This window comes from Elephantulus edwardii, unplaced genomic scaffold, assembly GCF_000299155.1.
Source record: "Elephantulus edwardii isolate Elephantulus edwardi_28Jun2011 unplaced genomic scaffold, EleEdw1.0 scaffold00165, whole genome shotgun sequence".
NCBI classification, from domain to species: domain Eukaryota; kingdom Metazoa; phylum Chordata; class Mammalia; order Macroscelidea; family Macroscelididae; genus Elephantulus; species Elephantulus edwardii.
The window spans coordinates 947106-960963 of NW_006399915.1; positions in this window are offsets into that span (position 1 = coordinate 947106).

Here is a 13858-nt window from a genome sequence, read left to right on the forward strand (position 1 = left end):
AGCTGTATTTGAACTGACTTGATGACAGTTGGGTGGGTAATCTTAAGAGAAGATTGAACATTGTTTTTCCATGGTACTGTTGGATGGATGTAAACCCTCCACTGTTAGATTAGTAAGGTCCAGCTAAAGCTGGTAAGATTTTCTCAATAAAGAATACTTAAATTGTAATCATTTCCACAGTTAAATATAAATAAAAGGTTTACAGTTTACAATCTTCTTTTCCCTCCCTTAATCTTGTTAACAGCTTTAGTTTACAATCAACTCCACAATCAACACTCTTTGTATCAGCAGCCAGGAAATCAAAAGACAAATTGAATTGGGAAAGTCGGCTTCCAAGGATATCTCCAGAGTACTGTAGAGCAACAATGTCAGTCTGGAGACTAAGGTGCTTCTGATCCAGGCCATGACCTTTGCAATTAGGTGCTATACATCATAAAGCTGGACAATGACTAGGGATAATAGAAGGAGAACTGATGCCTAGGAGCTGTGGTGCTGGAGAAGAGTATTGAATATACTGTGGACTGTCAGAGAACAAACAGGTTTGTCCTGGAAAAAGTGAAACCAGGCTGCTCTTTGGAGGCAAGGATGCTGTAGCTCCATCTGACACACTTTGGGCATGTTGCAAGGAAGGACCAGTCCTTGTAGAGGGACATTATGATTGGGAGGCTGGAGGGACAGTGCAGGAAGGGAAGACCTTCGACGAGATAGATTGACTCAGTGACTGGAGTAATGGGGGTAGATGTGTCCGAGACAGTGAGGTTGATTCAGGATAGATCAGGGTTCAGAGCTGTTGTACATAGGATCACTATGAGTCGCAGGTGACTCGACAGCATTTAACAATAACAACCACCACCGACATTTTGGTAAATAAGATGATTATTTGCTGTCTTGATGGTTCGATTTTAGACATTAATTTACTATTATAATAAAAGTTAAGAAAAATACATTTAGTTTATTAACTTGATATACACCTCAATGGTGTGCTGAGCCTATCTTATCTGCTTATGAAAATTTCTTTTCAGCAGCTTTGTAAGCTAAGTATTATAAGCTTGGTCACATGAAAGTACCACAATATTTATACTGTGGAAAATGGCAAATATTACTAAGGCTTTTTTTTCTCTTTAAACAACTGGCTTTTAAATATCTGCCAGCTGTTCTTCCTCCACACTCATACATTCAAAAGCCAGAGTTTTGGTTTTTCTAACTGCCTGTGATAGTATTATTTTCTACAAAATTAATTGGTATAGGAAATTTGTGCTTTTGTTTTCCACAGAATTAATAATTGTTTCATTGCTAGCAAGGTAACACAACTTGAACTTAAAGGAGAATGACACTAATCACAGTGACTTTACAGAACAGACGAGAACCTTCCTGAAGGGTTTCCATGCTTGGCTTTGTGGGTGCAGACTGCCCCATCTTTTGCCTGCAGGTCTACTGGCAGGTTTGAACCACTGACCACCTTTAATTAACACCTGAGCCCTTCATCACTCTGCCACCAGGGCTTCTAAGTATTACTTATTTGTAACAACCAAATGAATATATTTAAAGAAGTTTCTACAGCTATATGCAAGTTCATAGGGAACATGAAGAAAAGAAACAAGTTAAATGGCACCAGAGGAAAGCTATCAGCCAAATCTAGAATATAGGACAGTCTACAGAACCGATTAATGTATTTTCCATAACAAATTAATGCCATTTGTGAATAGGAGTGAAAAAGAAGGTGGTAATGGAACTATTATTAAAAAACAAAAAGGAATCCTTAAAAGACATTATCAACAATTTTGATGTGGAAAACTTGTTTAGGCTCTGGTTCAAATCAGCCAAGTATACTAAGATATGTTATGGGTAATCATGAAGTTGTAGCTGTAGGCTGAGAATTAGATGATACGGAATCACTGTTAGTTTTGTTAAACATGCAAATAGCATAGTACTTATATTTAACAAGTATCCCTTTTAGTTATTGGCAAATGAACTATTTGCAGGATGAATGACAGATCTGAGCTATTAATTTTCTAATCTGGAAAAGTGTGGGAGGGCAGATGAAACAAAAGAGGTAACAGTGAAAATTACTGAGGGTGGCTGATGGGCATATGAGAGCTCATTAGACTATTCTTGCTTTGCTTTATGTGCAAAATTTTAAAAATAGATCATTTAAAATTTCAATATCCCCTTGCTGTTGGCCTTGTTTATTGTTTTAGATGCTCTGTCCATTTGATTAAATACCAATTAATATTAATTTCCAAATGCTTAATCACATTGATAATTTAAACATTACATTTGCATTTTTTTCTTTGTAGATCTTCCTCCCAGAGTCCCCTTCTTTGTTTTCAATTGGGATTATGGAGCATGTGTCTTTCTTCAGAGCTGTTCAGATGGGTCTTCATTCTCCATGAATTTGGTACTGCATTTGTCTGTCATCCTCTGTTGGATTCACTCTTTTCACTGTCTGTTGATGTATCTGTTCATTTTGCTGGAACACCTGCTCCTATACCTTCCTAAGAAAAATGAGCATGCAATAAATTGTTCTAGTCTTTGCATGCCTTTAGCCTCTCCTCACATTTCACTTAGCTTGGTACTTTTTCCATGCTGAATTTTCAAGGCATAGCTACATTTACTGCTAGGCTTCTGGCGTAACCGTTAGAAAACTCAATGTTATTCTGATTCCTATTTCTTAATATATTAACGACTTCCTCTCCCTTCTTTTCTGAAAGATTTTAGGATCTCCCCTTCATCCTAGATGCTGTAAAGTTTCTCAGCATGTGTCAAAGGTTGATCTTTTTCTATTAATTGTCTGAGTCCTTAGTAAGACTGACTTGCCTAGTTTAGGAAATATTTCTGGTTTATTGTTATATATTTACATTTTCTCTGTTCTCTTTTTATATGACTTTTATTGTAGAAATGCCTGTGGGAAAAGAAATAGGTAAATAGTCAGTGAAGGTTAAGAAAATTGTCAGATCAGAATGCAAGTCTGACCAAGGTGAATAGAAAGGGAGAAAATGCTGGATGAAGTGTGCTAGATTTTCTTGCAATATGAGTAAGGTTGAGTAAAAATTATCAAGGAATTTTTTAGTCAATACTGGTTTTAAAAAGCACCTTTGTCTCTTGGGAATGAATTCCTCTTAGTATTTCTACTGTACTCAGTCATTAGTGGGTCTATGTTCAATTCAGAACTGTCAAGCTACGGTTTTCAAAGAGCACCACTTGGGATTCTGTTCATATATGTTTCAAGTTACCCTACATTTGAGTGGTATATTCAACATGGCTGCTATGGTAATAAACTCTTATTGTTGTTGTTAGTTGCTGTAAAGTCAACTGTGACTCATTGTTGTTGTTGTTGTTGTTAAGTGCCATGGAGTCGCAGCAACTCATAGCAACCCTAAGAAGGAGAGTCCTCCTACACTTGAGTGCCTTTCATCCTCTCGCCAGGTTCATAGGGTTTCCGGAGGCAAGCTATTATGGAAGTGGATGCCACTCCTCCTTCCAAGCTTGTTTTAATCGGGGAGCTCCACCCCACTCTCTGTCCGCATTGGGTAGCCAATCATCAATGCATTTGACACACTAGTGTCAGGTGTTCAGCCTCACAGCAACCAAAAGTGACCATGGTACGGCAACTTGTACACCAGGGCTCTACGACCTAGAGGAATGTCTGAACAAAAACAATGAAAGACAGGCCCGAGGGCCACGGATTAAAAGTCACTCACCTTTGGCTTGGTAGCATCTCCTTCTGTCTACTGGGCCAGCTGATCTCTCTCTCTATGTTGATATTATTGTTGTTAAGTGCCATTGAGTTGCAGGTGACTCAAAGCAACCCTATGAAGGAGAGTCCTTGACGCCTGGGTTCCTTTCATCCTCTCTTCAGGTTCATAGGGTTTCCGGAGGCAAGCTATTATGGAAGTGGATGCCACTCCTTCCAAGCTTGTTTTAATCGGGGAGCTCCACCCCACTTGCTGTCCGCATTGGGTAACCAGCCATTAACGCATATGACACACCAGTGTCACAGTGTTCATAGTTACCCCATAAATAAAAGATGCCCTTTTCTGCCCTAACCTCATGAATTCTGGTAAGCTCCAGCTCATTGTTGCAGTCATTGTGTCAATTCATTTTGCTAGAGTCTTCCTCTGTTTATCATAGATTCTTTATTTTCCCAAACATGTTCTCTTTTGCCCAAGAAATAGTGACTCCAAAGAATGTGCTTGAAGTATGTGAGGAGTTGCACCATCCTTGACTCTAAGGAGCACCCTGGTTGCACTTTCTCCAAGAGAGACTTGTTTGTTCTTTTGGTAGTCTGTGGGATATTCAATACTCCAACACCACAATCCAAATGCATCAATTTTATTTCTTTCTTTATTTTTAGTTATTCATATTCAATGTCCTACTTGAAAAATTATGACTTGACCAGGTAGAATTTAGTCTTTAAACTGACATCCCTTGTGAATGGATTTGAACTCTCACACACTCTTTTTGGGATTGTAAAATAGTACAACCACTCTGAAGGCAGTTTGATGCTTCCTGAAAAAGCTGAACATAGAATTCCATGTAACCCAGCTAGTCCACTGCTTAAAATATAACCTGAGAAAATTAGAACTGAGGCAGAAATGGAGATTTATACATCAATGTTCATTGCAGCATTATTTACCAGCCAAGAACATGGAAATAGCAAAATGTCCATTAAAAAAAAAAAGATTGAGAAATTATGGTACATTTACATGATGGAATACTATGCAGCACTCAATTGCAAGAAATTTGAAAAATACTATATTACATGAGGGAGTCTGGAGAGCATTATGTTGAGTAAAATAACTCAGTCTCATAAGGAAAAATACTGCACAAGACCATTATTTTAAAACAAAAGAATAATAGATCGTTGTTGTTGTTATGTGCCATCGAGTCGCTTGTGACTCATAGTGACCCTATGTACAAGAGCCCTAAATGCAGTTCTATCCTGTGCCAACCTTGCCATCTCAGACACACTCACTCCCACCACTCCACTCACAGAATTGATCCATCTCATTGAGGGTCTTCCTCTCCTGTGCCGTCCCTCTCCAAGGACCAATCCCTCCTTGCAACATGCCCAAAGTATGTCAGATGAAGCCTGAGAATCCTTGACTCTAAGGAGCATTCCGGCTTCATCCTCTCCAGGACAAACCCGTTTGTTCTAGCAGTCCATAGTATATTCAACACTCTTCTCCAGCACCACAGCTAAAGGCATCAATTCTCTTTCTATCATCCCTAGTCACTGTCCAACTCTCTGATGCATAGCACGTAACTGCCAAGACTACAGCCTGGATCAGACACATCTTAGTCTCCAGCTTGACATAATTGTTCTTCAGTACTTTCCCAATGCAATTCATCTCCTGATTTCCTGGCTGCTGTTAACAAGAGTGTTGACTGTGGAACCAAGTAAACGAAAACTGTTAACTATCTCAATCTATTCACCATCCATACTGATGCTGCCAATTGGCCCAGTGGTGAGAATTTTTGTTTTCTTTATGTTGAGCTTCAATCCATATTGAAGACTGCAGTCCTTGACCTTCTGCAGCAAGCACTTCAGGTCCTCCTCAGTTTCAGCAAGCAGGGTTGTGTCATTCACATAATGCAGGTTGTTGATGATTCTTCCACCAATCCTGATGCCACATTCCTCCTCATACAGCCCAGCGTCTCAGATGATATGTCTGCATACAGATTGAAAGATGATGATGATGATGATGATGATGATGATGGTGATTAGGTAAGATGTATACCAAAGTCTCAAGGGGGAAGAGGAAGGTGGAGGGTGCCTGAGGTGGGGAAGGGGAGAAATCTAGAGGTCTCACAATTTGGTGGGCTGAAATAGAGGGTGAAGGAATTAGGAAAGTTTCAGTGGCGATTTGAAAAGGTGGGGTAATAGTGGGCATTGATCAATGGTAATTAATTTTTTTTTTTATAAAATACATCCATTTCCATGTCTTACTTTTCTGTGTTTTTTTTAAAAAGAACATTTATATTTACAGCACAATTGTAAGAACTGCCATAAGGCTTGCATACAGACTTCCACTGAAGTCTCAAAAATGGCCTTGATGAAAGGATTAAAGGCAGGATCATACTGTAGTAACTATCTCTATTCAGTCCCAATACATAGACTATTGATTGTGGAGCTGAGCAAGCTGTAATTGCTAACAACATCAATCTCTTCTCCATCTATTACAGTGCTACCAATTGGCCCAGTGGTGAGAATTTTTGTTGTCTTGATCTTGAGCTTCAATCCATATTGGAGGCTATATATAGTCCTAGATGTTTTTTTCAATTTTTTTACTTCTTTTTTAAAAATTAATTGTAATGAACATTTACAGAGACTTTGGATTTTCATTCATTGATTGTTGCACTTTTCTCCCTGACCACTCCCTCCTCCCCAAATTGCTCTTCTCTTTGAAAAGTAAAAGAAAAACTCTTTAATTTTTATACAATCCCTCCCCTCAAATACATTCCACTATACAAGTCATTCTGGACTCCTGTCACGACAATAATACCTAATCATGTATCCCTTTTAAACATATCCCTCATGTTTCAATGCAATATATGTTATTAATCCCATCCTCCTTATTCTACCTTCAACCCCAATGTCAGTCCTGTTTCATAAAAGAGTCACTAAAAAAAGTGGCACTATGTATTATTTGTCGTTTTGTGACTGAGATGTTTCAATCAGCATAATGTCCTCCGTGGTCACCCATTTTGACTAATATTGCATGAGTTCCTTGTTTTTCAATGCAGCATAGTATTCCATTGTGTGAATATACCAGAGCTTCTCTATCCATGTTTGTTGATGCGCACTTGGGTTGTTCAACTCTTTGCTATTGTGAACAAAGCCACAATTAACATGGGTGTGCATATATCTGCTTGGGTGACAGTTCTAGTTTCTTTAGGGTATATTCCCAGTAGTGGGATTGCTGAGTCAAATAGAATTTCTATTTGCAACTTTTTAAGAAAGCACCTTACAGCTTTCCATCGTGGTTGCACCATTTTACACTCCCACCAACGGTGAATAAGGGTTCCAGATTCTTCGCAACCTCACCAGCATTTGTTGTTTGCTGTTCTGTTAAATTTTGCTATTCTTACTGGGGTGAGATGATATCTCATAGCTGTTTTGAGACCTTGACCTTTTTCAGCAAGTGATATTGTTTGATAATTTTCACATTCTGTTCTAATCAGTTGGCCAAGAAGTTTTCCTCCAGATATCTTGGCACAAATTGGTGAGCACATCCAGGGCAGCATCTGCTTGCTGAAATAAGTTAATTGGTATTGTATTAATTCCTGGGGCTTTCCCCACCCCCCAAGTCCTTCAGAGCAGCCTGTACTCCCTCCTTCATCACCATTGATCATATGTTGTTTCTTGAAATTTTGGCACAATGACTCTGTATACTCCTTTCATGTTCTTTTAATGCTTCTTGAATCATTCTGTACTCTGCCTATCACATCCTTAAGCATTCCAAGTTGTGGCTTGACTTTATTCTTTAGCGCTTTCAGCTTGAAAAATGCTGACTGAGTTCAGCCCTCTTGATTTTCTGACCCCAGTTCCTTGCACATTTCATTATAATATTTTGACTAGTCTTTCTGAGCAGCCCTTGGAAATCTTCTATTCAGCTCCTTAACTTCTTGATTTCTTTCCTTTGCTTTGGCTTTTCAGGGCTCTAATGCAATATTCAGAGTCTCTTCTGACATCCATTTTGAACTTTTCATATTCTCCCTTCTTTGTAATAACTTTCTGCATTCTTCATGAACAATAAATATTCTTGGCATCTTCCCACAGCTTATCTGGACTTCATTCATGAGTGTTCAAGGCCTCAAACCTATTCCTGAGTTGGTTTTTAAATTCATGAAAGACAGACTCAAGGTCAAATTTTTATTCCTGTGGATATCATTTAACCTTCTTTAGTTTTAATTTACAAATGAGCAGTAATTAAAACTTGCAAATAAGCAGTTGATGGTCTATTCCACAATCAGTCCCTGGCCTAGTTTTTACTGGTAATATTGAACTTCTCCAATGGTCTCTTCCACAGATGTAATCAATCTGATTCTTCTGCATCCCATCAGGTGAAATCCATGTGTAAAACCTGCACTTATGTTTCTTATAAAAGGTATATGCTATGAATAAATCATTGATTGTATAGAATTCTATCATTCTGTCCTCAGCCTCATTTCCGTCACCAAGTCCATATTTTCTGACCGCTGATCCTCCTTCCTGGTTCCCAACCTTTGCATTCCAGTCACTCATTATTATTAATCCATCTTGGTTACATGTTCGATCAATTTCTGACTTCAACAGCTGATAGAAAGAATCTATTCCCTCCTTTTTTGCTCTGGCTGTAGGCACATAAATCAGAATGAGATTGACATTAACAGATCTTCCTTCTATGTGTATTGATATTATCCTGTCACTCACAATATTGTATTTCAAGATGGATCTAGAAATGGCTTTTTTAACTATGAAAGCAACTATGTAAAGCAATTTAAAATCAAGGAACACAATGTATGAGGACAAGTCTATGAAACACAATGTCAATAGAGGAATGCATGAAACACAATATATATAAACGAAACACAATGCCTACACATTTTATAGGGAAAACAATGTTGTTGTTATTATGTGCCGTCGAGTCGGCACTAATGCGACTAATAGCGACCCTATGTACAACAGCCCTAAACTCTGCTCTATCCTGTGCCAATCGCACTGTCTCTGACATTCCCATCCCAATTATCCCAGTCACTGAATCAATCCACCTCATAGAGGGCCTTCCTCTCCTGCGCTGTCCCTCCACCCTCCCAAGCATGATGTCCCTCTCCAAGGACCGGTCTCTCCTCACAACATGTAAAGTATGTTAGATGGAGCCTCAGAATCCTTGCCTCCAAGGAGCCACCCAGCTTAACCCTTTCCAGGACAAATCTGTTTGTTTTCCTAGCAGTCCATGGTATTCTCAATACTCTTCTCCAGCACCACAGCTCAAAGGCATCAATTCTCCTTCTATCCTCCTTGGTCATTGTCCAACTCTTTGATGCATAACAAGTGATTGCGAAGACCATGGCCTGTATCAGACACACCTTAGTCTCCAGAGAGACACCATCGCTCTTCAGTACTTTGGAGAGGTCCCTAACAGCAGACTTTCCCATGGCAATGCGCCTTTTAATTTCCTGGATGCAGGAAAAACAATAGAAAATAAAAATAATTAAAAAAAAAATGATCATCCTTGTTCTTTGGAACTTTGGTGAGATTCTTCACAGTAGGTTTTTCAAATACAACACATCTTTTGATTTCTCCACTGCTGTTGCATTGGGTGTTGATTGTGGATCCCAGTAAAATGAAATTATTGACAAGTTCAATCTTTTCTCCACATATCATGATGTTGTCTGTTGGATCTTTGTCTTCTTGATGTTTAGATATAATTCATATTGAAGACTGTAGTCTTTGATCTTCTGCAGCAAGTGCTTCAGGTCCACTCTACTTTCTGCAAGAAAGGTTGTATCTCTGCATAACACAGGTTGTTGATGCATCTTCCTCCAATTTTGATGCCATATTCTTCTTCATATAGTCCAGCCTCTCCAAAAATTTTCTCAGCATACAGATTGAACAGGTATGGAGAAAGGATACCACCCTGATATGTCATCTAAAGAAAGTATAAATTACTTCCTTGATTTTAAACTATGCCATGTTCCTTGTGTAACTTGGTAATATTCTTGTTGTTAAGTGCTGTTAAGTTGGAACTCACCCATAGCTAACCCTCTAGTGAGTTTTCAGGGGCAGTAAACCTCAAGGGAGGAGTGTGCCCATCCTTTTCCTGCATGCCTTTGGGATTACACTGTAATTTCTTACCACTAGGCCACTAGAGCTCCCTTGGTTAACTTGAGTGTAAGCCAATCTCAGATTGGAAACGGTGAATTAAAGGAGTTGAAGAGATTATTGTTGTTGTTAAATGCTGTTGAGTTGAGTTCGAATCTTAGTGAGTCTATGAACAATAAATAGATCTGAATTCCATCCTATTTTGTACCATCCTTATCATTCTAGACATATTTATGTCCATTGACACAGATACTGTATCAATCCACATCAATCTTCCTCTCCAATGCTGACTTTCCAGACTTCCTATCATTATGTGCCATCTCAAGGAATAGCTTCTCCTGACAATATGTCCAAAATATTTGAGACGGAGTTTCACTCTTGTTGCCTCAAAGGGACATTCTGGTTGAACTCTCTCCAGGACGTATTTTTTTTTGCTCTTTGGCAGTCCATAGGATATTCAGTACTCTACACTACAACTCAAATGCATCCAGTCCTCTTTCCTGTCATGTGTATTCACTGTCCAACTCTCAGATACATAGCAAGCTACTGGTAAGGCTGTAACTTGAATCAGGTGCACCTTCATCTTTATACTGATAGCATCAGGACTCTGGAGTAATGCCTTTGCAGACTTTCCCAGTTCTATGTTTCCTGATCTTGAGTCCTGGTATCAAGTGTGTTAACTATGCATCCAACCAAGGTAAAATAATTGACAATTTCAATCTTTTCTCCATCTGTAGAGTTGTTACCTGTTGGTAGAGAAGAGAGAATTTTTGCTTTCTTGATGTTGCGATGTAATCCATACTGAAGGCTACAGTCCATGATACTCTAAAGCAAATGCTTCAGGGTCATCCTCACTTTCAGTAAGCTAGGTTGTGTCATCTGCATAAGGAAGGTCATTGATGAGCCTTCCTCCAACCTGATGACATACTCCTCCTCATACAGCTCAGCTTCTCAAATGATTTATTGAAAGATATTGAAATCATGAAAAATATTCAAATAAGAGAATAACATTGAAATAATGAAAGATTATTAGTATTTAAAAAATCAGAAAGCTGTGAAATCTGAGTTAAACAGCAGAGGAAGAGACAGAGAAATAATAAGCAAACAATACCATAAAAGCATTTATTTACAAAGTTTTTAAATTAATAACTGTGATCCAGAAACTTTAATAGATCAAGGGTGTTTCTTGCTATCACATACTATTCAACTAATGTTCAAAATAATGGTTCTAATATATCAAGAAAAGTATGAAATGCATCCTAGATCCAGTCCATCTAGCATAATTTAAAAAACTGCAGTGTAGCACTACAAAAATAAAACTTTCTGAATGTTAGGCAGTTGATAGTTTTATTGATGCATCTAATTAAATATAAAAGATGCACTGCAAATCTGAACGTCTGCCAAGTACTGAAGAACAATGGTGTCACTTTGGAGACTAAGGTTCGCCTGATAAAGGCCATGCTCTTTGCAATCACATGCTATGCATCAGAGAGCTGGACAATGACTCGAAGGATAGAAAGAAAATTTATGCCTTTGAGCTGTGGTGCTGGATAAGAGTGGTGGAAGGCTAAGAAAACAAAGAGGTTTATTCTAGAGAGGTTTGAACCAGGCTGCTCCTTGGAGGCAAGGATTCTGAAGCTTCATCTGACATACTTTGGACATTTTTCAAGGGAAGAGTTCTTGGAGAAGGATGTCATGCTTGGGAGGGTGAAGGGATAGCACAGGAGGGGAAGACCCTCGATGAGATGGACTGATTAAGTGACTGGGGTAATCGGTGAAGGTGTGTTGGAGACAGTGAGGTTGGCATAGCATGGAGCAGGATTTAGGGCTGCTGTACATAGTGCCACTATGAGTTGCAGACAACTCAACGGCACATAACAACAACAATTAAATATACAGGAATTTTTGTGCCTTGTTTCCTATGCCCGACTCCATAATAATTTCTTAGTATTATGTGATAATGAATAACCCTTACTCTTTTCATTTTATTAAATAATATTTGTTGTGCTCCTCATACTTTTCGTGAGATTAGTCATTACATGCAGAGATCAATCTGTTATCACTTTAAACAAATACCACATATCTATGATACAGTATGGTTACAAGCAAAACTTCCAAATAGTAAATGAAGTTCCTAAGACGAGCTTGGCCTTTCCCCGCACAGACACCGAGCGGAATGTCACACTGAAGGTACATCCCAAGGGTATCTGTCTGGACTTTGTTCATGCTCTTTCTTTAACAGTAGATTCTTGTTTCCACATAACATTCCCTTTCAAATCATCTGATTGCATTTCAATTAGTGACAAATACAGTGACATCACATTGAGCCAACAATAAAATCACTCAAATAAGACAGTACATGAACACCTTTGGAGAATGAATGTTGAATGTGGTATTAGGTCCTCTTCTAGTGAAACTCTCAGGAAGTGTCTGCACTATTACTAAGAGCAAACATCTTCCATCCTGCAATTAGGATGCATACAGTAGGCACAGCTGGGCAGCAGCAATTACAGAATCACAAAGCATGAGATGTAGAGAGAAAGTGTGAAAAACTAGAAAGGACACTGATATATATATATATATACACACACATTGTTGCTGTTGTTATGTGCTGTCAAGTCACCTGCAACACACACACACCCCACCTCTGAACCCTGCCTTATCCTCCCTATCCTGAGCCAATCTTCTAGTCTCTAACAAACCTAATCACATTTCTCCAGTCACTGAATCAATCCTTACCATCCTGGGTCTTCCTTTCCTGAGCTGAACCTCTGCCCTTCCAAGAAAAATGTCCTAGTCCCTCCTGGCCACCACCCAAAATATTTGAGATGGAGATTCAAAATCCTAGCCTCCAGGAAACAGCTTGGTTTCACACTCTCAAGGACTGACATATTTGGTCTCCTGGAAGTCCATAGCATGTTCAACAGTCTTCTCCAGCACCACAACTCAAAGGCATCAATTCTTTTTCCATCATCCTTAGTCATTATCCAGCTCTCTGATGCATAGAAAGTAATTGCAAAGATTATGGGCTGTATCAGGCACATCTTACTCTCCTCCTGACATCATTGATCTTCAGTAATCTAGAGAGGTTCCTGATGGCCAACTTTTCCTATGCAATTAGTCTTTTAATTTCCTGAATGCTGGTGCTATGATTGCTGACTGTGGAATCAAGCAAACTGAAGCTGTTAACAATCTCAATCTCTTCTCTATCATAAAGCTACCAATTGGCCCAGTGATGTTTTCATGATGTTGAGCTTCAATCTATATTGAAGACAACAGTCCTTGATCTTCTGGAGCAAACGTCTTATGTCCTCCTCTGTTTCAGCAAGCAAAGTTGCGTCACCTGCATAAACAGGTTGTTGATGAGTCTTCCTCAATCCTAATGCCAACTTCCTCCTCATAAAGCCCAGCCTCTTGAATGATCTCCTCTGCATATAGATTGAAAAGGTATGGAGATAGGATGCATCACTTTCCTGATCCTGAACCATGCAGTATTTCCTGCTCTGTTCTGACTTCTGCTTCCTGGTCCAAGCATAGGTTTTACATGAGCACAATTAAGTGTTCTGGGATTCCCATTCTTCTATAGGGTAGTCACAGTTGTGTTTTGGGTTTTTTTGTGTTTTGTTATTTTTTGGTGATCCATGTAGACAAAGGCTTTCACATGGTCAAGAAAACACAGATAGACATTCCTCTATGGTACTCATCAGAACAGAGCAGGGGGACACTCCATGGTTCAAAATTGGGAAAGGTGTACACCAGGGTGTCCTATTTCCATACCTTTTCAACCTGTAGGCAGAACAGAGTACCCAAGAGGCTGGGGCTCTGTGGCATCAGGATTGGTGGAAGATCTATTAACAATCTGCATTATGCAGATAACACAACCCTGCTTGCTGAAACTGAGGAGGACATGAAGTGCTTGTTGCAGAGGGTCAAGTACTGCAGCCTCCAATATGGATTAAGGCTCAATGTCAAGAAGACAAAGACTCTCACCACTGGACCAATTCGCAGCATCAGGATGCATGTGGAAGAGATTGAGATTGTTAACAACTT